This window comes from Podarcis filfolensis (genome assembly GCF_964270895.1).
Source record: "Podarcis filfolensis genome assembly, chromosome: 16".
NCBI lineage: Eukaryota > Metazoa > Chordata > Lepidosauria > Squamata > Lacertidae > Podarcis > Podarcis filfolensis.
This window is the reverse complement of record NC_139620.1, coordinates 41,761,002-41,788,823: the sequence shown is the minus strand read 5'-3', so window position 1 is coordinate 41,788,823 and position 27,822 is coordinate 41,761,002. Positions and strand designations below refer to the sequence as shown.

Here is a 27,822-nt window from a genome sequence, read left to right as displayed (position 1 = left end):
CTGGATAAGTACAGGGGAATTCTTTGTGGCAGGACAATTTGATGCTGCGTTCAGACTTTCAGGTACAGTCTGATGCATTTGGTTCCCTGGGGTTTGGTGTCTACTTTAGGGGATGCTGGTGTGCTCAGCGTTGGCCTACCAGCTGGCAAGGAAAACCTATCATGCGTGACCTCACCTTCTTAGAATTTTTCTATCGTAGTTCCGGTGCACTTGTGGGCTGATGAGTTCGGGAATCACCAGGTATGCTTCTGGACTGACAATCAAGCTGTTGTCAGTGTCCTGTCTAAGCAATCATCACACTCTCCTAGGGTGGCAAACGTGCTCCGGTGCTTTGTCCTTTTGTGCTTAGAATTAATCACCTATTTCTCTGCCAAATTTATACCTAGGGTTAACAATGACATCACGCATGCTCTGTCTCGTTTTCAGATGGACTGTTTCCGCTCATTAGCACCAGAGGCGCAGCAATTGCCACAGCCATTCCTGGAGCACCTTTGGAACATGATGTCCTGAAGGGAGTATTGGCTTCAGTAGTCCCATCCATGCTTAGACATTATAAAAAGGCTTGGTTGGCAAATTAAAAAATGCTAGGCTTGTCACCGCCCCCTACCAAGGCTGAAGTTCTGCAATACTTGGTACATTTGAGGGAGCTGGGTCACGCAGCAAAGACTCTTAAACATCCAGTCAGCTGCAATCTCCTTCTGTAAGGCTATTTACTCCATAGACCCTTGTGTGGATTTCTTAGTGTGAAGGGCACTGGGGGGCTGGCGCAGGCTGCAGCCTCCCAGCAGTGATGGTAGAAGGCCCATAACTTATGACATTCTATGCAAAATCCAAATAACAACAACAACAACAACAAAAATAAAAGTTGAGAAGTATCTGTTGGTCCAAGTACAAGGCCCGGTTATTTTTCGGCTGCATACTCCATTGAAGGAATGGGTTTCTGCGTACGCAGAATTAGATAAACTAACGGGGAGAATTCGGAACCGGACTGGAATAAATTTACAGAGTATATTAAAAATATATGTGAAGAACAATTAACATTAGTAGGTGTCAGGGAATCAGGAGCACTGGGGAGAGAGGATTGGGAGAGCGAAGGGGAAGAATCCGAGGGCAGCGTAGGGGAGTATGACAGTGGCCCGAGAGATTCCATGAGCTTCTCCAGCGAATCAGAAGATTCCCAGAAGGGGGCGCCGATGGTCAGGGCAAGGGGGGTCCCAGGGGGGACGCACCAGAAACAAGGAGCCAGAGGGGAACCCCAAAGCAGCAGTGGAGGATCGGGACCAGTTTCCCCACCAGAGCGTAGTGGGGGGGAAGAGTCACATGTGTCAGGGGCAGTGTCTCCTCCAGAGAGGGAGTCAGGGCTGACCACGCCTCCAACGGAGGGGAGGTCAGTTGCAGCTAGCCCCCCCGAAGGGGGAAGCAGTGACAGCAGCAGTGGAACGGTCAGGAGGAAAGCTGTTGGCTGGGCGCGCGCGCCAAGTTCAAATGTGCAGGCGCGCGGAACAGCAGGAGACCCGGATGGGGAACCAGCTCCTAAAGCCCGCCGGAGGGAGGGAGAAGGCTCAGGGGAATCAGCGGGAGAAGAGGCTAGAAAGGGCGGAACCCCGGCGGGCAGGCGGACCCAGAGGAGGAAGGAGCAGCGGAGAAGGTGGAGCAAGGCTAGAATCTTAAATTGGTGTCAAGGGGGAGGAGACTCAGACAGAGCATCAGCGGTCTGACTCTTGAGACGTGGAGCTGCGCGCTGCGGCTCTGGAAGTGAAACTGAACTTCAATAAAGACTTTTATACTTAACAACGAAGCAGCATTGGTCCTTTGTGAGCTGGGACCTAGGGTAGCTCTGACAGTAGGTTTTCAAGAAGCTCTGTGATAATAATGGAAAGAAATATTGTTTTATAATAATTGTTAAGATTAATATGGTAAAAAAAAACCCAATATAGATGAAAGAAATGTGAATAATTGTGATAATATGGAAAATTTCCAGATAGACTGAGGGAAGTCTGAAAGTAGAAAGATTAGAATTGGATGTAAATTTTGGATGGAATTTTTTTCCTTTATTGTTATATTTGAAAAATTTTATAAATAAAATTTTTTAAAAAAATAAGGAATGGGTTTCTGTGCAGGGACCCAAAATCCACTTTTTTCCTTTTCCAAGGGAGCATTTCTAGAATGCTTTAACTTGAGCTCTTGAGCGAAAACCCAGCTGCATAAACAAGTGCTCAGAGCCCTCTCCTTTATCAGTTTGTGATGGCAAGGATGACCTTGGCTGTTCTAGTGGAGTAGGGATGACATGTCTAGGTCTTATCTTACGTCCTGACGCACAGACCTAGTCCGGGAACAGCGCCAGAGTGTGTTCTTGGAGTTGGTGACCTCTTGCTCCAAGATAAGAGTAGGAATAGGAATACCCTTTTATGGTCAGAAGTACAGGAAGGAATATCCTTTTATGGTTAAGAATACCGGAGCAGGAACATATGTGATGTCAACCTGCGTGTATAGGCTGATGTGGTTGGATTCCTGGGGAAGGAGGGAGAGGGTGCCTGGAGGATATATATACTGCATGAAATTTATTATTTCTTTGGACTTGCTGTGGACTGACCACACAAGTGCTTTCTGCTATCTGGAGAGAATAAAATAACTCTTTCACTGAACCAACCCTCGGTGTCATTTGACTTCCTTCCTCCCATCCGGGAGCAACGCAGAGCCCACCAACCAGTAAAGTCTAATATGGCTACACCATCGCCTCCTTTGGCGCTCTGCGCATTGGCGAAGTGGTTTGTGAGGGCCAACAAGATTCCGCTGCTCGGGGAAGTTTGAGAGACCTGACCTTGTCCAGATCCAATTTAGTCCTGCATGTCTGATGTTCCAAAACTGATCAGCAGGGAAAGGGGGCCCTTATTCGGCTCCAAGCAACTAGTCACAATGGGCCATGCCCAGTAAAGAGTACTAGACATTTCATGTACGTGAGACCAACCGTCTCAGGCCCATTCCTCATACATTTGGATGGCTCCCGCCTTGCACGGCATCAGTTCATGTGCGCTATGCGAAGGGCGATTGCTGCCTGTGGTTTACCCCCAGCTGAATTCACGGCCAACTCCTTTCGGATTGGGGCCGCCAGCACAGCAATGCATTTGGGACTCTCAGCTGAATGGATGAAGGACTTGGGGCGGTGGAAGTCTGATACTTTTAAGGGATATATTCGTAAGACCTCGTGATTGTTCATGGTATATCTGACCTGGCTTTGTTACCTTCTTTTGCTTTCAGGAGACGTTATGGTGCACATTTAGATTACAGGCCACAGCATTGTCCACTGGGCTAGTAACCATGCCATCATCTGTGGCCTGGGGTGCAGGCTGGATCTTCTACTAAAAAATAAAGTTTCCTGAATCGCACAGAAGGGGGTGCCCTGGGCAGAATTTATGCCTGCAGTGAAAGCCACAGCCACTTTGGAAGGTCCCCTCATGCTCTGGTTATTCAGCTGGGGGAAAATGACTTGGCCTATCGGAAAGGCGTGGACTTGATGTGGGACATTTACAATGATTTCAATGAACTGATTGCCTCATTGCCAGATTCAACCCTAATTTGGTCACCACTGCTGGCGAGGCATGTATGGAGGGACTGTCAGTGCCCTCTTGCAATAAACAAAGCCCAGGAAGCTTTTGGTACATTTGGTGGAGTGTAGAGTGGCAGCTCTGGCAGGTTGGGTCATTGACCACCCCAACATCCAGTTCAGCTAAGTAGCCCTCTACCAAGAGGATGGCGTACATCTTTCCGATGTGGGAAGCTATGTGTGTTGGCATGCTGCAAACTCGAACCCGGTACTGTTGCCTGAACCCTGATGCTCACCCAACACTCGCCACTGACCTCCGCAGTGAAATTCCTGTAGTGCCAGCTCCCGCCCTCCCTCGAACCTGCCGCCGGCATCTCAGCCTGCCGCTCACCCTCTTTCTCCACGCAAACATGCAGAGAGCCTGGTGAGGGAAAGCAGGGCATCGTTTCACTGGGGTCCTCTAGCTTGGAGGCAAGAGGGAACTCTGTGGGCCATCCAGCCCACCCTGAGCTCAGAAGCCAATGCAGTGGGTGCCCCCAAGCAGCGAGTATATCCCCATCCGCAGTGCCGCTGCTTCACCTGCCACCAGAGAGCCAGTGCTGGTGTCGGCAACCATGTAGTGCCATGGGGAAGCGAAAAGATGTGTTTCAGTTGGATCTTCTTCTGGATTGGAAACCCCGGGGGTCATCCAGTCCAACCTGCCGCAAGGCGCCACTCACCCTCCGGTGTGCCCAGAGTGTGGTCATCAAGCAGACCTTGTTCCAAGGTGCCACCCCGCCACGCCCACCTGGTGGGGCCGGCTCCTAGGAAAGGACAAGGGCTGATGGGATCTGGAGCCGTTCCTTGACTCCCAGCACCCATCTGCAGGGTGGATGACCCAGGGTGTGCCCTCCAGCTCTACAATGCTATCATTCTGTGACGTTCTAAAGCAGGACATGCTCAAAGCAGAGGGTGCTGGATTTTAGTGCTGCACAGGCTGCTGCCCCTGGGTGGGCTCAGACCCAGCAGGGAATTTGGTTTCCGTGTAACGTGGCCACCCCATTTCTGGCATGACAAGATATGCGAGGAGAAAACACTTTCCTGCCTCCTGTGGCAGCCAGTTCCACAAGTTAACAAAGGCATGTGGAAGGCTCAAATTCCCTGCAGATGCTCACCACACTGGCTCTCCTCTGTGCCGTCATGGCAGTCAGGCTCGAAGTCGCACATTTGCTCTCTGCTGATGCAGCGCAGGCAAGCTGGCCATCCTTGCAGGTGCCGGGGTGTATGTGGCTTGCTGGGGGGGGGGGGAGCAGAGAACAGGCCTGGATGGAGAGGGAAGGAGGTGTCAATGTCCGGGACTGGTGGAAGGAATACATATGGGAGAATGGCTCTATCCCATGAGACTCCTCATCTGTGGGTTTTGGGTTCCAGCCAAAAAGATTGGGTTGGATGACCCTCAGTGTGCCTTCCCATTCTCCCATTCCCATAGGGCGGTTCACAAGATACACACATGTAAAATATTATTGAAGAAAGAACTGCTATAAAGAGAACTAGAGCCTTATTTCTACTCCTTTTACCCTCACCGCTTTGTTGGATGCAACCAGGAGACAAGAGCAGGTCATCCAGAGCTATGCTGCTTTGGGGATCCTTCCTGAAGCTGCCCCAAGGACAATCTGGAAGGAGGGAGCAAGGCAGATAGGATCCCTTCAACCTGCGTTATCCTCTGAGCCTACCTCACAGGGTTGTTGCAGGGAATAATAGGCGGGGCAAACCATGGACTCCTTGGAGAAAATGGGTGGGGGGAGAGACCAAGGCAATAGGAAGCTTCTCCTTCCTTGAAGGTTTTGAAGCCGGGCTTTGATGGCTGTCTGTCCTGGATGTTTGAATTGAGATTCATGCCTTGTAGGGGGTTGGACTAATGACCGCCACGCTCCCGTCCAACTCTATCATTCTACATTTTTTGAAATAAGCCCTTCTGCTTAATGAAGTTGGAGGGCCCAGCCAGACGGACATGTCCATTGCCAACCTGGCACCCAGAGATCTCCATGCAGTTGCAGTTGGCCCCACACCTGTGGCAAAATGCACCTGGCGAATGTCAAACCCTGATGTTAGGGCGGGGCAAAACCCACCACTATGGTTGTCAAATTCCTGGCAGCAGCAGCACTCCTCTGCCTTTATATGGATTGGGACAGGAACATAAAGGCACCTGGAAGTCCTTGGTCCTGTTGAAAGTGGCCTCCTCGGGGAACAAGAAGTTGCTGGCACGGCTGCGGATAAGCTCCCTCTTCTTCTCCATCTGGGACTAGATGTTCACGTTTTGGCAGTATAAGTGACTTTGCTGGAGGATAAGAGCTAATTTTGAGAGTGGAATTGCTACCCCCCCCCAGGACCCGGGAGTGATCCGTGAGAGAGCCTGTTGAGGAGACATAGAAGATTTTGACAGCTGTCAAACTAGCTGTCAAAGCTGGGGGAAAAAGAGAACTTTGTTTGTATTGCCTCGGCTGGTTATATCTGTTACATTCAGGTAACAAATTGTTGAAAATAAAGAGAAAAAGTTATTTTGACCTTTGGATTGGAACTGGAAGGAATACTAAGTAACCAGAACTCCCCTAGAGGGGGCTCTGGGACATTACAAGAATGGCTGTAAGTGGAAAAATACAGATTGAACTGGAAAAGATTTTTCTTCGTCTGGGAAAATTTCAAGAACAAAGCAATGTTTTGGCTAGAAATGTTACAACATTGAATGAAAAAGTAAATAAATTTGCTGAAACTGGAAGGGACTTGACTCAAGCCGTGGGTATAGAATGGAAACGGGCCATGGTAAACGCTCTTCTCAAATTGGGCTCCGTCAAGTCTATCAAGTAGTTGGCCAGTGATCTTACCACTTTCACTTTAGGGAACCACTTGGAGAGGTGAGCTGTGGTGGACTGTGCCCGGTCCATGGCCTCGTCTCTTGTAAGAATCCAGGCCCGGATATTATGATGGTCCCAAGATGACAGCGTGTCAAGATCTGGGAGGGAGTAGCGTGCCGTGATAATCTCCATGGCCTTGGACCATTTGTTGTTATGAGCACAAGTTAAAAAGGCTTGCCTGGCTAGTAGGGAGCCTGGGGCATTGATTAATTTACAATAAAAACTAATTATTCTAATGTGGGCTCTCGCAACAATAGAGGGGAGGCCCAGTTCTGTTCTTAACTGTGCAGCAACCGAGCCCTTGGGGAGGCCCAGTAACTTTCGTGCAAAAGAGTTTTGTAGAATCTTGAGCCGTTGTAGTGTTTTTAAATTCCACCCCCAGATTTCAACCCCCTACAGTAACATCGGGAGGACTTTGCTGATAAATGCTTTTCTGATTGGAGGAACCAACTGGCCGCCTTTTGCATAGAAGAATTTCTCCAAGGCTTTGATGGTTCTACGGGCAGCCAGGATGGTCATATTTAGGTGAGCTGACCAACTAAGCCCATGCTGAAAAGTGATGCCCAAATACTTGAATGCTGAACAATATTCAATAGAGTGGCCCTCAAATTTCCAGAATGGCTTCCGAGTTTTCGTGCCAAAAGTAAGAATTTTGGTTTTGGCGAAATTGATTTTGAGGGAGTTGGTATCACAATATGTCATGAGCCCTCTGAGCATGTTGTTTAAGCCCTGCTTGGTTAAAGACAGTATCACCATATCGTCCGCATAGAGTAATATGGGGATCTTGCGCTGTTGTAAAGAGGGGGCAGATTGGTTTAGGGCCATCATGGTTGTAACAATGTCATTAATGTAGAAATTAAATAGAAAAGGGGCCAAGAGGCACCCCTGTTTGACCCCTTTATTCAGAGGGAAAGAATCAGAAAGAGCTCCCAGAGGGCCAAATTTTACTCTGGCCGATATGTCATTATGAATTTCCATAAGAAGGTGGAGGAGTCTCTTATCTATGTTGGTGTAACTAAGCTTCTGCCATAGCCTATCTCTAGGGATGGAGTCAAAAGCGGAGGTCAAGTCCACAAAAGCCGCGTGTAGTTTGCAGTTGAACCTGTTTAGGTATTTATCAATCAGTGTAAATAGAACAAGACATTGGCCAGATGTACTATGACCTTTACGGAAGCCAGCCTGTTCCGGATGGAATAACTTTGTTTCTTCTGCCCACTCGATTAATTTCTCTAACAAGAATCTAGAGTAAACCTTGTATGATATGTCCAGCAGGCTAATAGGTCGATAGTTACGCGGATCTTGTGGGTCCCCCTTTTTATGTATTGGGATGACTATGCTCTGTTTCCAGTTAGGTGGAATCTTAAGAGTAGCATTAATAGTCGTAAAGAGAGATGCTAAAATAGGGGCCCACCACGTCTGGTTCGATATAAATACCTCAGGTGGTATCATATCCTCCCCCGGGGATTTATCCCCTGATAGCATGCTAATTAGTTGTAAACATCTCACTGGGGAAACTGGTTCCCAGGTGGGCAAGGCAGATGCTAGAAGAGAAGAGACTACGTTTACTTCAGGATCTGGGGCGGAATACAGCTGAGCAAAGTGAGAGTGCCAACTGGCTGCTGTGATATTATTAACGATGAATGAGTGGGGTCTTAAACCTGCATTAATTAAATTCCAGAATTTCTTGTCGTCACGGGTTTTAATGGCCACTGACAGGGCCGTCCAGCGTTCTTTCGCAAAGAGCAATTTCTTATGTTGAAGCAACTTCTTGTAGTATAAACGGAATTGGGCTAACTCCCTGATTTTGCTCTGAGAGCTGTCTGATTTCATATCAGACTGAAGAAATCTAAGCCAACTTCTGCACTGTTTGCATTCTTGGTCGAACCAAGTTTGATTCTTCCAGGTTAGAATTGCACGGGGAGATTTCGTGAGTGAAGGAAGCAAGTAGGCTAGAATTTGCTGGACAGTTGAGAAATGATTCACATTCATTGTTAACAGCTGAGCTTTCAAGGCTAGGATCTCAGGGGAATTTAGGAGGACTTTTATGTCTTGCTCCAGATAGATATCCCACTTCTTACGTCCGGGGGCTAAGATCAGTGGGTCCTGGAGGTGGAATGAGCTGGGAAGCCCCAGCTGTGTGTGGGGGAAGGAGATGGTGATTGGAAGGTGGTCACTTTCGGTTCTGTTGAACACATTGAAACAATATGCCTTATCATTAAATGCCGAAGAGGACCAGATGTAGTCTATAACGCTTGCCCCTCTCGAACCTAGAAAAGTATAGAATCCCCCGGACCAGTCTTTGGGAGTGCCATGCAAGCTGTGCAGCCCGCAGTTTATGGAAAGCTCCAGTAGTATGATGCCAGCCCTATTGATGGTCTTATCATGTGAATTCCACGTAGGAAACCACTCCTCCTCTATGAATAATTGCGACTTATGGGTGAATGAGCTTATGTCTGCTCCGATTCTGGCATTAAAGTCCCCCATTATAAAGATCTCTGACTTTGGAAATTCAGCCACCGATTTATCGAGGATAAATCTTAAATCCTCCCAAAACTGATTTGAATGAGAAGGGGAGGAGGTAGATGGATTGTACAAGTTTACACATATGAAGTCCCCAACCAAGCTGTTAGTGATATGTAAAGTTTGAATGGAATTACTCTCTAACCAAAAGAGAGGAGAGATATTAAGTTGAAGCTCCTGCGAAACAAATGTTACCAGGCCACCACTCGGGCGCCCATACAAATGTGTTTTGGTCGCAGGAATCACATAAGCGTCATAGCCCGGTAGGGATGGGGGGGGGGAGACGATTCTAGGCACCAGTTCTCTTGTATACCCATAATCTGGAATTTCGCTAAAAACTCTTTCATATCCCCGCCATCCTGTTTGGACGTCCATCCCGCCACATTCCAGGATAGCACATTAAAGCAGTTTGGAGAGGGACTATGTGCTAGTCAGTTACTCTGGTTACTGGTGGGAGAGGCATTGCCAAGGGTCTGAGACAGCACCAGGCGTGAAGTTACCGAAGGTAACGAAGGGGTGGTAATTTGATTGATATGTCCAACAGGGTCATCAATAAGACCTGAGCTGTCTCTTTGCACCGTGGCTTCCTTAACGTTTATGTATTGGCTTGAAGAGGTTGTGGGTAAATGAGATTCTGCCAAAAGAGGTTGACTGGCAAAGGATGAGGATGTACAGTCATCTGAGTGGGCCGCACTGATTGAAGACTCCAGGTCAGGCATAGAAGAATAGGACATTGACAGATTTCCAAGATGAGGGGTGTTTGGCGCATTGCTCTTTAAGACGAAGGGCGAAGTAGTTGATTGCAGATCTATTAGTAGAGGTGAAGGGAGACTGCGTTGCGACGGAGTATGAGGAGCTTCCGCCAGGCAGGCTGCCATATCACCCGTTAATGGAGTCCCAGTATTTGGCAGGGATTTCTGAGGTGTTAGCCCCTTCATGACTGCGTTCCTTTGATTTAGTAGGTTACTATGACCAGATTTTGAGATTTTTTTCTCTTGAAGTACATGTGTAAGTTGCTGCTTGAGTATATCAAGCCTATTTATAACTTCCTGCTGTTCTTCTAATGGCAACTCACCATAGGATGAGATAAGGTCCCTCTCCTCTAAAGCAGCCAGAAGGCTGGGCCCGCTTTGGTCATGCTTCTCTGTTGCTGGAGTAGATAAACCAGGTAGCTTGGGCTGAGAGGGAGGGTGAGGTTCCCGGGGTGGCAGCTTGAGTTTCAAGACTATGTCGCGCCAGTCTGGTGAGCGGATACCTTTTTGTACGATGTTACGGAAAAGAGGTTTAATCCTGGTGTCATGAAAGACTCTCGTTGGAAAGATGCCCCAGGTAGCCAAAAACGCTTTACGCCTAACCAGTATGGAAGGAATTTTTGGTGACTGGAAGGAGAGCAGTACTTTTTGGAACCGATGATAGTAGTTCAAAAGTTTCACTGAACTAAGATCTATTAGCGGAGGCCAAATGTGAAGGAGTTGCCTTAGATGATCTTTGATATCTCTTGAGTTATTCCACCTTGGGGACCTAGGGTCACTGCTGTGTATAGTTAGGCATATTTTGTTTGCTTGTAGGATCAGAGATTGAGAGTCCAATTGAGCTTTTAATAAGTGACTACCAGAGCCACTTTCATGTCTAACAGGGGAGGTACCCCTCTGTCTCTTTAAATCCCTCGGAGGCAGAGTGAGGTTGTGCTGCAACTCCAACAAATGGGCCTCAAGCTTTTGGTGAAGGTTATTCACCTGCATGGAAATCCCATTTATGCTCTTAAAGATGCAGCGCAGGGTCCTGGTTATTAATTGGAAATGATCGAATCCCATGCCCAGGGCCGACTCGGACTCCCCCTTCGAGTTGGCTCTCACTTCTTTGTCGTTATCCTTAGCATTATTCGTTGCCTTCAAGTTCACCCCCTCCACTTCTATGTCAGCTGCGAGGTCAATTAAAGGATTAAAACGATTGTAAGTTTCAACCGTGTAGCTATCTTCCTCGTTATTTCTGCTACAGTTAAAAAAGAAAGAATCAATCTTGGACTGCTTGGGCCTCGGGGGAGGAATTGCCTCGTCCAGGTCCCTTGGCCGCTTGCCGTGGCCCATAGTGGAGATAAGGAGAAATATCCGCAGTAATTGGAAATATCTTAATGCACCTTAGAGAGTGTTGTAGGAGGCAGGGGAGTGGTAAGTAAAAAAATTGGTAGAGTTCGTTGCTTACTTACAATTCTCAGTCAAGAGGACACCGGAGCAGAAAGGAGAACAAAAGTGAAGAAAATCCAAGCTCATAAAACTGATAAAAAGCTAATAAAAACTGATAAAAATAATAAAAACAGCATCAACTGATGCAGAGCTCAAGTCGACGCTACTACTAACGACGACGCCATCTTGCAGGGGATTTACTTTAAGACCCCCATTACTCAGCATCTATGTCCATGCACAATGAATGAAGTAGAGGACTTCATACATTTCTTTTTCTACTGCCCTATTTATGAGCTAATAAGAACTAAGCTCCTCCTCTTGATCCCGCCCACCATCACATCTAAGGAAGACTGTTTGAAATCGCTTCTTGTGGATGCAAATCCCCAAATTTCACGTGGGGTGGCAATCTTTATAGTGCAGGCTTTGAAACTCAGGGCTACACTGACTGGGTAGTGTGTCCCAGACCTGGACCTGTTTTAATTCTTTGTATTACCTTTTTAACCTAATGTGCCGAGCCTATTTTGGGGCCATTATATGTTTTATATACATCTGCATTTTAGATTCCCGGCGCTGGCAACTAAATTTTTACATTATTGTTTTAGGGTAATTTAAATGTCACAATGCCAGTAATATTGTTTGAATCTTGTTAGGTTGCTTCTCTCTAGCATTTTTGTCTTATCCTGCTATGGCTGTATGCTAATGCAATAAAGGTATGATGATGATGACTCAAGCCTTTGTACCAGAACAAAAAGACTTTGTATCTGAGCTAAAAACTCTTGCAGCTGAACAAGAAAAGAAATTTGAGAAATTTGAGAAAGTGGGAAAAGAGATACATGACAATTGAGAGGGAAAGTAAGGAGGAGCTATAATGCCGCAGATGATTAAGGAGAGCCAGAGGCCTGCAAAGATGGATATAAAGGAAAAGAAGAATGAGATTATGAAAATCTGGTTTGAATGGAAGAATGAGGAATGGAGAGATCTCCTCATGTGGAGATCTGAAGACTTATGGATTACAAACCTGACTAAAGTGGAAGCTGGAGTCTCTGTGACACTTGGACTTAAAAGAAGTAAGAAACAAGGTTTGGACTACAATTTTAAACATGGAGGTCTGGCTGGAAGAAACATGGACCTTATTGGGACAGAGCTTCTCCGAGATTTGGTGTTTATTTTAAAGGACTATCAAAAAAACCGGCAGAGAGGAAATGAGAGAGACTTAAGAGCCTCGGATGTGAGGTCACCAGGCTGACACCAGATAGACTGATGGACATCTGTTGGAGATTGAAACTGGGAAAGGCAGGGAGTGGGGTTTTGGGTATCCAAAGGCTGTACAATTATACTTTGTTTTTCCCCCATATATTTTGTTTTGCTACTTATATTAAAATGGGGAACTCGTGAAAGGGAATTGGGGTCGACCTTAGAAAAAGATATTAAGAATAAGTATTGATGCATAAAGATTGAGGTTTATGTTAAAATTGGTTAATCAAAAGGATTTAAATATAGTAAGGTAAAATTTGGGGATAGGAACTTGCTGAATTAAAAATTGAATTGGAATACAAGAAGGGGAGATGTGGGGAAGTCAGGGAATATGTTACTGAAAGAAAGGACTGTAATTATATGTGTGTGTCAGGGAATCAGGAGCAGGAGCAATGGGGAGAGAGGAATTGGAGAGCGAAGGGGAAGAATCCGAGGGCAGCGTAGGGGAGTATGACAGTGGCCCGAGAGATTCCATGAGCTTCTCCAGCGAATCAGAAGATTCCCAGAAGGGGGCGCCGATGGTCAGGGCAAGGGGGGTCCCAGGGGGGACGCACCAGAAACAAGGAGCCAGAGGGGAACCCCAAAACAGCAGTGCAGGATCGGGACCAGTTTCCCCACCAGAGCGTAGTGGGGGGGAAGAGTCACATGTGTCAGGGCCAGCGTCTCTTCCAGAGAGGGAGTCAGGGCTGACCACGCCTCCATCGGAGAGTGGAGGAACGGAAGGGAGGTCAGTTACAGCTAGCCCCCCCGAAGGGGGAAGCAGTGACAGCAGCAGTGAAACGGTCAGGAGGAAAGCTGCTGGCTGGGCGCGCGCGCCAAGTTCAAATGTGCAGGCGCGCGGGACAGCAGGAGACCCGGATGGGGAACCAGCTCCTAAAGCCCGCCGGAGGGAGGGAGAAGGCTCAGGGGAATCTGCGTCAGAGGAGGCTAGAAAGGGCGAGACCCCGGCGGGCAGGCGGACCCAGAGGAGGAAAGAGCAGCGGAAAAGGTGGAGCAAGGCTGGAATCTTAAATTGGTGTCAAGGGGGAGGAGACTCAGACGGAGCATCAGCGGTCTAACGGTTGAGACGTAGAGCTGCGCGCTGCGGCTTTGGAAGTGAAACTGAACTTCAATAAAGACTTTTGTACTTAACAACGAAGCAGCGTTGGTCCTTTGTGAGCTGGGACCTAGGGTAGCTCTGACAGTGTGTTTTTTTGTTTTTTTCTTTTCTTTTCTTTTTCTTTTTTTAAAATTTCAATAAATATTCTATAAAAAAAGAACATACAGTATATCATATTATATATATCTTTTTTTAACACCAGAGCTTTCCAAACGGCCTGTCATGCCACTCTATACATTGTATATAGAGCGCCCTTCATTCCAAGAGGGTTGATCTATATAAATTATCTATCTATGGACACCCACCCACCCATAAATCCATTTTATTTATATACATATATCCATGCATATATATATATATATATATATATATAGATAGATATATAGATAGATATATAGATATATATATAGATATATATAGATATACATACACATACTTATATCCACATATCCATTTTATGTATACACATACACACAGTCAAACCTTGGTTGTCGAACATAATCCATTCCGGAAGCCTGTTCGGCTTCCAAAACATTAGACAACCAAAGCATGGCTTCCAATTGGCTGCAAGAGCTTCTTGCACTCAAGCAGAATATGCGTTGGAAGTTTGACTTCCAAAAACTGGAGCATTTACTTCCAGGTTTTCAGCATTTGGGAGCTGAAACATTCTAAAACGGAGCTGTTTGGGAACTGAGGTTTGACTGTATATGCGTGCACATACACATATCAATCATATATATATATATATATATATATATATATATATATATATATATATAATACACACACACATGCATACACACACACACATATACTGTAGGGGAAATGCGGAAGACCATTGTAAATTCGAGGAGTTAGATGACATGTCTCTTTCCCTTTTACATCCATGGTTTAAGGTTTGCTAAAACATGATAGTATAATTTGTTTTTCACACACCTGTATCAGGAGTTTTCTGGGTTCCCTGTGTTCTAAGTGCTGATTGGCTAGTCGGGAGGATACCCAGTTGCAGTGAATTGGGTTGGAGACTCTCAGCTGCTCTGCATTAGTTGCACCTGGTGTCCCAGGCTGATCATGAGTGATGCCTGCTAACCAGGTGCAATCAATCAAATCAAAGTTGTCTATAAAAGCTGTAGGCTGAAGGGGCTCAGTGAGCTTCTTCACAAATGGAGGTACCAGATGCTGTGAGACTGTCAGCCAGGGGTCTCTCTTGCTGCTCTACCTGGAGCTCCGGGCAGCTGAAGGGGAAATTGTGTGTGACTCCTCTCTGGTATGCTATAATTTGTGTTTTGTATGCCTGCTATCTGTTAACCTTATGCAAATAAAGCATTGCTTATTCTTCATCCACTGGTGTGCTTATTGGCTCCAGATCCAGAAATAATCCTGCCCTTGGCAGAACATATACAGTGCTTTTTTTCTGGGGGGATGCAGGGGAATGCATACCCCAAAGTCACCTTTCATTTAGATGGAGATTGAATGAAGATTTATTAGATGACCAAAAATTTATGGAAAAAGTTAAAAAGGCCTTGAGTGATTATTTTGAAATAAATATTCAAGGACAGACAAAATTGCAGACGGTCTGGGATGCAAGTAAGGCGGTAATGAAGGGACTGTTTATACAACAAAACTCATTTAAAAAGAAATTGAAAGGAAAAAGGAAAAAAGAGATTCTAGATGAAATTGTGGAAAAGGAGAAAAAAATATCAAAGAAAGCAAATAAAGGGTCAGTTAAACAGGCGATTAGAATATTACAAACTCAATATTCTATGATAGTTAATGAAGAAATTAGTTGGAAAATAAAATGAATGAAACAAAAATATTTTGAGCATGCCAACAAATCAGGAAAACTGCTAGCATGGCAGCTGAAGAAAAGTGAACAAAGGAATTCCATAAGTAAAATAAATATAAATGGAAAGATCACAGACAAGATGAAGGAAATAAGAGCAGCATTTGTAAAATATTTCTCAGAATTGTATAAGAAAGGGAAGGGGAAAATTTTTAAATAGAGGAATATACTCAAATACTCTAACATTGTTAGAGGCAATAAAGTGGAAGAAATTAATTGTGGATTCAAATTTTTAAAAGGAATTCAAGCAATATATTTAGAACAAAAAGCTAAATTGATTGTAAATCAGGTGATAATGGAGGATTGTGAGATACAAAAAGGAACTACACAAGGATGTCCACTATCACCGTTATTGTTCATTCTGGTTCTGGAGGTACTTGCAAGAAATATAAGAGCAGATAAAGAGATCACAGGGATAAAAACTGGAAAAAGTGAATTTAAATTGAAAGCATATGCTGATGATTTAGTAATTACAGTGGAAGAGCCAAAAAATTATTTCCCTATAGTTATAGAAAAGATTCAAAAATTTGGGGAAGTGGCAGGATTTAAATTAAACAGAAATAAAACTAAGTTATTAGTCAAAAATTTGAAGGAAGAAGAGAAAAAAGGTAAAATATTTAGGGATATGGTTAACAGCAGAAAATATAAATATCTACAAAGATAATTATGAAAAAGTGTGGCTTGAGATAAAAATAAATTTAGAAATATGGAGTGGAATGAACCTTTCCCTATTAGGAAAAATAGCAGCGATAAAAATGAATGTATTGCCAAAAATGCTCTTTCTCTTCCAGACAGTCCCAATAATGGTGAAAGACGATTGCCTCAGAAGATGGTAGAAGGAAATTTCTAAGTTTATGGGGGGGGGGGAGGCCAAGGATTAAACATAAGATACTTACAGATACAAAAGAAAGAGGCGGTTTTGCCCTCCCAGACCTTAAATTGCATTATGAGGCTGCATGTTTGGTATGGATTAGGTACTGGATAAAACTGGAAAAGGAAGAAGCATTGGATTCAGAAGGTCATGATAACAGATTTGGATGGCATGCATACTTGGTATCTGATAACAGATTTGGATGGCATGCATACAGTGGTACCTCAAGTTAAGTAACTTAATTCGTTCCGGAGGTCCATTCTTAACCTGAAACTGTTCTTAACCTGAAGCACCACTTTAGCTAATGGGGCCTCCTGTTGTTGTTGCGCTGCCGGAGCACGATTTCTGTTCTCATCCTGAAGCAAAGTTCTTAACCTGAAGCACTATTTCAGGGTTAGCGGAGTCTGTAACCTGAAGTGTATGTAACCTGAAGCGTATGTAACCCGAGGTACCACTGTAACAGATTTGGATGGTATGCATACTTATAGTATGGGAAAGGAAAAGTACATAAAGGATTTTATAATCATATAATTAGGAAATCATTATAAAGATTTAATAGTACAAAAGACACCTTGGTGGCTGTCACCAATTGAAGCTTTGTTGCTCAAGCCACTTGGCAATAAAGGGAAGTGGCTTACATATTGAGATTTATTAAAGGATCAAGAAGGAAAATGGAAACTAAAAGACTATGAGGAAATAAAAGACCATTTTCACAGTTGGTTACACTACAGGCAATTACACGAGATGTACAAAGAAGACAATAAGAAAGGATTTAGCTACACCACTTCTAGATTTCAAAAGAGGGTCATAGAAGAAGATGTGAAGCTGCTGAAGAGTGCATATAGTATTCTACTACAATGGGAAACAAAAGATGAGGAGGTAAAATCGGTCATGATCAAACAGGCACAGGATATAGGACATAACATACAATTTGAGGATTCGGAAAAATTGTGGAAAACAGATTTAAAATTTACAGACTGTTCTCTTTTGAAAGAAAATTATATGAAAATGATGTATAGATGGTACATAACACCAGTACAGATAGCAAACATGTATAAAACCAAAATGCATGTTGGAAATGTAAAGAAAAAGAAGGGACTTTTTATCATATGCCGTGGGAATGTAGAGAAGTTTAAAAAAAATTGGGAAATGATATATAATGAATTGAAGAAAATGTTTAAAATGACATTTGTAAAAAAAACCAGAAGCATTTTTGTTAGGGATTGTAGGAAGAAGAAGAGGAGGAGGAGGAGTTTGGATTTGATATCCCGCAAGAGTCTCAAAGCAGCAAACATTCTCCTTTTCCTTTCCACAACAAAGACTCTGTGAGGTGAATGAGGCTGAGAGACTTCAAAGAAGTTTGACTAGCCCAAGGTCAGCCAGCAGCTGCATGTGGAGGAACGGAGACGCGGATCCCCAGATTACACGTCTACCGCTCTTAACCACTACACCACACTGGCTCTCAAGACCTGCCAAGGAAAACAAGGAATTTATGTATGCTACAACAGCAGCAAGAGTCTTGATAGCACAAGGATGTAAGAATGAGGAAGCCCAGACAAAAGAACAGTGGCAAGAGAAATTGATGAACTATGTGGAACTGGCTAAACTGACACACAAATGGCAAGAGAAGGACAACTGCGATTTCAAAGAAGAATGGGAACTTTTTATGAATTACTTAAAAAGACAACAAAAAGAACTGGACTCCTTGGCAGGTTTTGAATAAACATACACAAATTTATTGATTGTTAACATAGTAGACAGATAATATAAAGATTTATACAATTTTACAATATGCTGAAAATAATATGTGTGGAGAAATCAGAGAGAGTTGCTGAGGGAAGTCTCTGGGGGGGTTTGATGGAGAGGTAGGAGGAAAGGGGGGGAAATAAAGGGGGGAAAGGGGGGAAATGAACAGGATATGTTCTGATACTTTGATATGTTGAAATTGCTAATAAAAATGTTTTTTTAGAAAAAGAAAAACTTGGAAAAGCGATATATTATTCAGAAAGCAACAGTTAAGGTATTACAGGGCAGGTGGTGATTTGTTAGAAATGCATGGGGTGATTTGATTGATACATAATGTACTGTAAAAGGTATTTCAGCCCTGTGTTCTGGGCTCAGACTTTGGAAATAATTCCTTTGAGACATTCTGCTAGCTAGCACAAAATAAACACCTTTCCTTTTCCATTGCTGTGTGGAGTTTTTCCTTCAGCCTATAGGTTTGCAACAGCAGGGGGAGGGGGATCCTATCCATGCAAGAGAGACTGGCAGGGAGATGGCGGAGGAAGGGGGATCCTACCTTCATGCAAGGGAGGCTGGGGACAAAGGGGAGGCCGACCTGCCGAGTGCCCAGGCCGGTGCTGTGCTGCTCCTCCCAGCACCACACACGGGCAAGGGGATTTGATGAAAATAGATCAAAGTTTGAATTAGAGATATTAAGCAACGACTGTAAAATTTTGTCTAAAATGTATAAATTGCTGCTTGAATGGCATTTGAAGGATGAGGAGGTAAAGTTGGTTATGATTCATTGGGCTAAAGATTTTGGGTATAATATACAGCTGAGTGATTGGGTAAAATTATGGAAAGAAGGTTTAAAATTTACTCCATGCAATGCCTTAAAAGAAAATGTGATGAAAATGATGTATAGATGGTATATTACACCCGTTAAATTAGCCAAAATGTATAAAGTTAGCAACAAATGTTGGAAATGTAAAGAAAAAGAAGGAACATTTTATCACATGTGGTGGGAATGTAAAAAGGTGAAAAACTTCTGGGAGATGATATATAATGAGATGAAAAAACTGTTGAAATATACATTTATAAAGAAACCAGAAGCATTTTTACTGGGCATTGTAGGAAGTGATATAAATAGAAAGGAATGTAAGTTGTTTTTATATGCAACAACAGCAGCAAGAATATTATTGGCACAAAAATGGAAGCAAGAAGAATTACCGATGAAAGAAGAATGGAGGATGAAATTAATGGACTATGCAGAGCTAGATAAACTAACAGGAAGGATTCGAAATCTGCGGGACCAGAAATTCACAGAAGACTGGCGTAAATTTACAGACTATTTGAAAAGTATTTGTGATGATCAGACTACGTTTGTAGGTTTGCAAGAAGTTTTGTGAGGAGAATTATTGGAACTATTGCAAAAATGGTTAAAGGGGAGGATGGTTAGTTAAGATAATTAAAGGCAATAGGAATTGAAGAAATGCATAAGAAGTGGTTAAAACGGTGGATCATCAGAGGTGCTGATGGAAGTCCAAAAAAGATTGTATAAGTGGTGAAGTTTTGTGGTATGTATTATAATTTATATGTTAAAATTAATAAAAATTATTATTAAAAAAAAAATTAAATACAGTGGTACCTCAGGTTACATACGCTTCAGGTTACATACACTTCTTTTTTTTATAAGATATTTATTAAAGTTTTTTTAAAAGTACAAAAAGAAACATAAAAAAACATCCTTTTAAACAAAACAAGATGAAATACAAAAAAGAAAAAAGAAAGATCAGAAAGAAAAAAACAAAGAATTAAAATCCATTAAACAAAAAGAAAAATCAAGAAAAAAATACAGCAACTCTTCCCATTTGTTTTCTTTCATTAGCTTATTTCCTTGACCTCCTCACACCTCCCTTTTTTGTATTCTAGGTCACTTATCCATTTCAGCAAATCCTTTCCCTCCTTTCAAATTTTTGTCCTGTAAATTTATCTTGATATTAATATAACTTTACTTTCCCTCCTTTCACCAATTAACAGTCTGTTTTTTCCTAAACCTTTATAACATTTCTGCTAAAATCACATAAATTCATTCCGACATCATTCTAACATTGATTAATTTTGCAGTGTTTCTGTAAATAGTCTTTAAATTTCTTCCAATCTTCTTCCACCGACTCTTCTTCCTGGTCTCGGATTCTGCCAGTCATTTCCGCCAGTTCCATATAATCCATCACCTTCATCTGCCATTCTTCCAGGGTGGGTAGATCTTGTGTCTTCCAATACTTTGCAATAAGTATTCTTGCTGCTGTTGTAGCTTACATAAAGAAAGTTCTATCCTTCTTTGGCACCAATTGGCCGACCATGCCCAGGAGAAAGGCCTCTGGTTTCTTCAGAAAGGTATATTTAAATACCTTTTTCATTTCATTATAGATCATCTCCCAGAAAGCCTTAATCCTTGGGCATGTCCACCAGAGGTGAAAGAATGTACCTTCAGTCTCTTTACATTTCCAACATTTATTATCGGGCAAATGATAAATTTTCGCAAGCTTGACTGGGGTCATGTACCACCTGTATATCATTTTCATTATATTCTCTCTTAAGGCATTGCATGCCGTGAACTTCATACCTGTGGTCCATAACTGTTCCCAGTCAGCCATCATGATGTTGTGTCCAACATCTTGTGCCCATTTAATCATAGCAGATTTCACCGTTTCATCCTGAGTATTCCATTTCAACAGCAAGTTATACATTCTTGACAAATTCTTAGTTTTGGGATCTAACAGTTCTGTTTCCAATTTTGATTTTTCCACCTGGAAGCCAATTTTTTTATCCAAATTATATGCCTCCATTATCTGATAATAGTGAAGCCAATCTCGCACTCTATTTTTTAATTTTTCAAAACTCTGCAGTTTTAATCTGTCTCCCTCTTGTTCCAAAATTTCCCAATATTTCGGCCATTTGGCCTCCATATTGAGCTTTTTCTGAGCCTTCGCTTCCATTGGTGACAGCCACCTTGGGGTTTTATTTTCAAGCAAATCCTTGTTTCTTATCCAAACATTAAACAGTGCTTTTCTGACAATATGGTTTTTAAACGCTTTATGTGCTTTGACCTTATCATACCACAAATATGCATGCCACCCAAAAACGTTGTTAAAACCTTCTAAATCCAACACATCAGTGTTCTCAAGAAGCATCCATTCTCTCAGCCAGCAAAAAGTGGCTGATTCATAATAAAGTTTTAAGTCTGGCAGGGCAAATCCACCTCTTTCCTTAGCGTTGGTTAATAACTTAAATTTTATTCGAGGTTTCTTGCCCTGCCAGACAAATCTAGAGAAACCCAGGTTACATACGCTTCAGGTTACAGGCTCCGGTAACCCAGAAATATTACCTCGGGTTAATAACTTTGCTTCAGGATGAGAACAGAAATTGTGCTCCGGCAGCACGGCGGCAGTGGGAGGCCCCATTTGCTAAAGTGATGCTTCAGGTTAAGAACAGTTTCAGGTTAAGAACGGACCTCCAGAACAAAATAAATACTTAACCCAAGGTACCACTGTTGTTCAGCTGGAATACCATCACTTCCCCTGGCCTTGTTATTTGCAGTGCTTTCTAAGGCCCATTTGACTTCACTCTCCAGGATGTCTGGCTCAAGGTCAGCAACCACACTACCTGGGGTGTACGAGACATCTATATCTTTCTGGTATAATTCCTCTGTGTATTCTTGCCTCCACTTCTTGATGTCTTCTGTTTCTGTTAGGTCCTTACCACTTTTGTCCTTTATTATGGAAATCTTTGTACGAAAAGTTCCTTTCACATCTCCAATTTTCTTGAACAGATCTCTGGTTTTCCCCATTCTATTGTTTTCCTCCATTTCTTTGAATAGCTTGTTTCAGACAACCCTCTTGTCTCTCCTTGCTATTCTTTGGAAATCTGCATTCAATTTCCTGTATCTTTCACTATCTCCCTCGCATTTTGCTTGCCTTCTCTCTCCCACTATTTGTAAGGCCTCATTAGACAGTCACTTTGCTTTCTTGCATTCCCTTTTCATTGGGATGTTTTCCGTTGTTTTTGTTTTGTTTTGTGTTTCAGTAGGATTGTCAATTTTTCTTGATTTTACTGCTTTGGTGTTTTTTGTTTTTTGTTTTGGTAAACCAATTTGCAGGTTTTTAAAAATAAATTTTATTAAATAAATATAAATAAAATAACACAAGCCAAAACACAATCCATCCTGTAGATTTAAGTATCTGTCCACAGTCACCTACTTGTTATCAGAGGCCCAGAATCCACATTCCTTTATAAAAAAATATGAAATAAAGTCAAACCATTTCTGCAGGCAAAAAGTTTTTTTTTAAAAAAATCAATGGGGGTGGGGTGGGAGAGACAAGAAATTTTCCGCACCGGGTACCACCTGACCTTCCTATGCCACTGGGTCTGGGAAGGGAGCATGGATAAGGCAAATAACAGGCAGATAATATGCCTGGTCTGTTACTTGCATACAATAATAATCCTGTGTCATGGTATTGCCAGAGAATGCAGGGGAGGAGCAGAGACAGGCAGAGGGAGGGGGGCAGGAAGTGGCGACTGAGGAAAGAGGGGAAAGCCAGGAGGTGGGACAGCTCACAGATGTTGAACCAGAGCCACAGGAAGTTCTGGCACAGACAGTGAAACAATGCCTATTCCGTCTGCCAAGGAAAGGAGAGTGTTAAAGAGGAGGGGGCAGAGGCGTCACGTGAAACTTTCCCGCCTTTTCTGTTGGAGAAGGAGCTGGCATAAGCCACTCCCAGAATCTGAGCCGTAGGATTCGGATGCATGATTGTAATGGGCTGCTTGTACATATGTAAAATAAAGACTGTATATATGTATCTCTGAGTGAGCAGAAGCATTTCTTGCGAAGAGCATTCACAAGCCATCACATCCTGTATATTAGCTAATTTACTATCTTGAGTTGGTAGACCATTTTTCAACGTTAACATATCTCAGTCATAGTGGTTCATATTAACATAATTGGGTTTTTTTTTACTTTAAACATTAGAGTTTTTCTCGCCAAAGCTCCTGTAGAGAAGCAGTCATGCCGCAAGTCCACGATGTGACTTTTAAGTGATCATTTCAAACCCAGGAACCACAACAGTATTCCATCTGATTACCAGCACATCCTGTCTATCTCTTTGAGTCTCTGCACAAATTATGCTGCTCTTAACACTAGTCAGACAGAACATAAAGTGGCATCTCCTCCCAAATAATGCAGACGGCTCTAGATTAAATACTTCAGCTTAACTGATCTTGATTTGAAGATTCTGAAAAAAGATGAAAGGCCTCCTCTAATGAGAACAACCTGTGGGTCATCCCACGGAATACTCAGATAAATGGCGAAAGTATGCTGATAAGAGAATATGACAGCACCAGCTTGTTATTTTTAAATAGATGAAGTCAGCCGACATGGAGTGGGGAGAGCGAGAGCGAGCCCAAAATTATTACCTGAAATAGCACAATGACGAAACCCCTTCGGAAAGTCTACTGAAGAAACATCTCAAAAAACTACAGTCTTCCAAATTACAAAACTTGAGAGCTTACCATAGACTCCTAACCTATGTGCTGTTTCTTTTTAAAACAAAACAAAACCAATTTTGCTCCTGATAATTTCAAAGGCTGCTAAGGTTGCTGGAAACTACCTGTTCTTGAGATCTCTCTCTCTCTCTCTCTCTCTCTCTCTCTCTCTCTCTCTCTCTCTGTGTGTGTGTGTTCTAAGGATGGGTGGAACTGTCTGTTTTGGTTTCTCTCTTTTTGTCATTTTTCCAAGCTTGGGTTCAGTTCTCCACATTTCCATATTAGTTTGCCATTAAAAACAGCCCTCATGTTAATATACACATTTTTGCAAACCAATTTCCCGTAGAGAAGAAGAAGAAGAGTTTGGATTTGATATCCCGCCTTTCACTCCCTTTAAGGAGTCTCAAAGCGGCTAACATTCTCCTTTCCCTTCCTCCCCCACAACAAACACTCTGTGAGGTGAGTGGAGCTGAGAGACTTCAGAGAAGTGTAACTAGCCCAAGATCACCCAGCATCTGCATGTGGAGGAGCGGAGACGCGAACCTGGTTCCCCAGATTACGAGACTACCGCTCTTAACCACTACACCACACTGGCCCTAACATGATGCTTTAAAAAAAAACTAATTTATGCATTTCTAGACACACCTTACCTTGGTATATGAATTTTGGTGCCCATTCTTTGGCTGGAAAGCTGTATTCTGAGAAGGACGAATTTTGAAGGATGGATGTTTCAGTTTCTGTATTGTTTCAGCAAGTGCAGATTTGGTAGGTTTGCCTTTAAATGTGAACTGAACTGAATTTCTCCCCTAATCCCTAGTGTATTCCTAATCTCAATTAATAATAACTTAATGACATTGTCAATCTCTCCCTATAGAGTTGGCAAAGTGGGATATAACTTGAATAAGTGAATGAATGAATCATTGATTCCAATAGGGGCTGTTTTGGCAAAGAGGATTTGCTTCTTTTATTTCTCTAACTACTGAGAGAAATAAATTTAAAAATTTTAAAAATGTCCAGTAGCACCTTAGAGACCAACTAAGTTTGTTCTGGGTATACCTGAAGAAGGGTCTGGTGACTTCTGTTTCAGTGTATCTGAAGAAGTGTGCATGCACACGAAAACTACTCAGTTGGTCTCTAAGGTGCTACATTATAATTTTTAAATTCTTTTGGAAGGATTCTTTTAAACTTTCTTAGATCATACAACTTTTTTGAAGACTTGATTCTTTTAAGGGAATTTTTAGGTTTTTAAGAAGAGTCTTTTTAAATATCTTTTTAAAGAATTGTTTTAATTTATTTTGACTGTAAATGAGAAACATGCTTTGCCTCTAGTTCCAGGGATGTGACCACAAGGTATCAGATGCCTGAGAAGGGTTGGCTCATTTGGACATACTTTGAGAATTTTTTTTAATTTGCTCATATTAAAAAGAAAAAAAGAAAAGAATCACAAACATCTGTGAGGGGGCCACTGAAAGTAATGATTTCAGAAGAGCTACTTGAAGTAGGACTAACAGAAACCAACTCATGATGCAATTTAACATGGATTGGGCAGCCTACAGTCCAAAGGCAGGGGCCATAAAAAGCTGAGGCTCTGGACTTGAGAGACGTGCGGCAATGAAGACACTTCACCTTCTGTCATTCTGCCGGCTCATGGTAGCAAACGAGACAAGGAAGTTTGAGGATTGTGAATTGTTTTACAAGCTGAGAGATCTTGGGACTGGATGGCTTTCGCGGTATTGACGTAAAACAATGTGAGTCTTGTTTGTTGGACGTACAATGTCCAGCTGCTCTGTTAGGATAAATGTACACCCAATTTGTTGTGGATCCCAACCTCCCTTTGCTTTCTCATTTCTAGATGACATGTGTAGCAATTTATATGGATTTGTTTGGGTTTTTTGTTTACAGTATTATTGTTATTATCTTTGACCATTTTAAAATAATGTGGCATATCTGAAAAATGAGAACTGACAGAGCAGGCAAGATTGAAAATAAAGAGTCTTGTGGCACCTTAAAGGCTGACACATTTATGATATAATAAATTTTCATGAACTTCATCAGTTGCAAGACTAAAGGTAAAGGGACCCCTGACCGTTAGGTCCAGTCGTGACTGACTCTGGGGTTGCGGCGCTCATCTTGCTTTATTGGCCAAGGCAGCCGGCGTACAGCTTCCAGGTCATGTGGCCAGCATGACTAAGCCGCTTCTGGCAAACCAGAGCAGCGCACAGAAACACCTTTTACCTTCCCGCCACAGCGGTACCTATTTATCTACTTGCACTTTGACATGCTTTTGAACTGCTAGGTTGCCAGGAGCAGGGACCGAGCAACGGGAGCTCACCCCGTCTCGGGGATTTGAACCACCGACCTTATGATCGGCAAGTCGTAGGCTCTGTGGTTTAACCCACAGCGCCACCCACGTCCCCAAGATTAAAGGTAGCACTGGATAATTCAGAATGTTTTAGGAAAATGTTAAAAGCTGTTAGAAACATTGCTATTTTAAGAATACTGAAATAGAAACAACAGCATTTCAAAACTCAGAATGTCAAAACCAAGAAAGGGTATGTCAATGTTTTGAAAGTGTTTAAACAGCAGGATTTTTGGAGAAGTTTTAAAAATGCTTTTCTGTTTCTGTGTTTGGGAACTGATTTTAGGAAAGAAAGGACACTCTGAGTCCCTGGTTTTTATACTTTGCTTCCTTACCAGATGTCTGTATGGCTGGATTCCCAGCTAATTACAACACTGAATACTACGAGACAGAAGAGGGTGTCCCACACTACGGGCTATTCCATCTGAGCGGCCAGGAATGGTGCTTTAATGACAGGCGGCCCTCACAGAACAAATGCAACATTTCCTGTGATTGTGAGTGACCCTTTTTTTCCTGCTTGTGCCATGTACTGTATGTCTCAAGATGAGTGGCTTATTTCTAAAAAGAGACAGGCCTTGGATATTTCCCCAAATTTTGCAATGCAATACTCCAGCCAGTAAACTTATGCAAAAGTGCATCTATTAGGGAGAAAGCATGCACAAACAGGCATTAATGATGAGCCATGCTAAAGCGGTGTGTGTGTGTGTGTGCTTGGCCTGAGGAAAGTCTTGAAAGCAGGATAAAGAGAGCTGGATTTGGCCTCTGGGCCCCAGGTTCCACACTTCCTACTCTAAAGCCTATACTCCAAGACAGCTTGGACGTCCTGAGCACATTAACCAACAGGTGCATGATTCACCAGACTGATGCAATCCCCACTTGATAACCTGAGCAGGTTTGAAGTTGCCTGGTGCAATTTGGGAGGGGGGGGGAGAACCTAAGCAGACTTCCAGAAGGGCAGGATGCAGGTTAGAGCATGAACTGTGAAACAAATGGTAATTATGTAATGAGACTTTATAGCCTATTATTTCATACATACATATATGTTGGAGACCTAGGCCAGGTTCTGAGAGGGACTTCTGCTTCAGTGCCCTGTTCCAAAAATAAAAGCACCCCACCATGCATCCCTAAAGGAATTTTTTTAAAGGTTATCAGTCTGCACAAAATTTGCATATGGCAGTTTATTTGCATATAAGCAAATTTAGATATAATTATGAAATTACTCGTATAATTACAAGAAAACAAATTTAATTTAATTAATGAACATTTATTTTAAATTACTATTATTTAAATAGAAAAACATATTGCCACAGTGTGGAATACATCAAGTGACTCGTGCTCAGCAGACGCCAGGTCCTGATGGGCAACTTCAAGACCTCTTCAGTTCTTGCTTCTTAGGGTTGTTTATCTCTAAACTGAACTTAGACCAGGCAACACTTTAAGTAGAGGGGGAAGATATACATGGCCACCCGAACTGTGATCATTATGCAAGTTTCCTATCTGGTAAGGGAGGCCTCGTTTACCTGCATAGCAGAATAAGGTAGCCTGAAGTGGTAGAAGTGATTAGAGACCTTCAAGGCCCCTGGGGCTCTCCCTCTTTTTATGGCCCCTGAAGTTTCAATCAGAACTGCCCTCAAACGGGGGGGGGGGGGGGGCGGGCCGGTCCGGGGGAAATTATCAAGAACCATTACTGCCCTACCTACCCTCCAAGGTGGTTTGGGACCCGGCGCTGGGGTTCCCGGCCTAGGCGAAGAAAACGAGACGAGGCCGAGTGGATTCGGCCTTGCCTTGCCTTTACCCTGCCCCCAACCCAGCTGGCCAATCGCTTGTGGGCAGGGGACGGGGCTAGGGCAAGGCAAGGCCGGATCCCCTTGGCTTCAACTCAATTTCTTCACCTAGGCCAACTTTCTGGGCTGTTGGGGAAGCCTGCCAAGGCCGCTGCCTGTCCCGCTTTGGGCCCCCGTCCCCCTCCGACAAGCCTCTGCTGCCCCCGACAGC

At 43.1% G+C, this 27,822-nt stretch overlaps 1 protein-coding gene and 1 long non-coding RNA gene across 3 annotated transcripts in view; one reads left to right on the top strand and one right to left on the bottom strand.

The window, feature by feature from the left end:
- On the top strand, positions 1–26,996 carry LOC310751436. Its single transcript, XR_014542496.1, has 3 exons — positions 1–240; positions 24,798–25,216; positions 26,166–26,996. It is a non-coding gene; the product is annotated as an uncharacterized lncRNA (long non-coding RNA).
- TFIP11 (tuftelin interacting protein 11) overlaps positions 11,319–27,822 on the bottom strand; it is a gene marked incomplete at its 5' end in the record, with an annotated part of 601,324 nt that continues 584,820 nt past the window's right edge. For both annotated transcript variants that reach the window (XR_014542379.1, XR_014542380.1), the window contains one exon: positions 11,319–11,834. The remainder of the gene's footprint in view (positions 11,835–27,822) is intronic.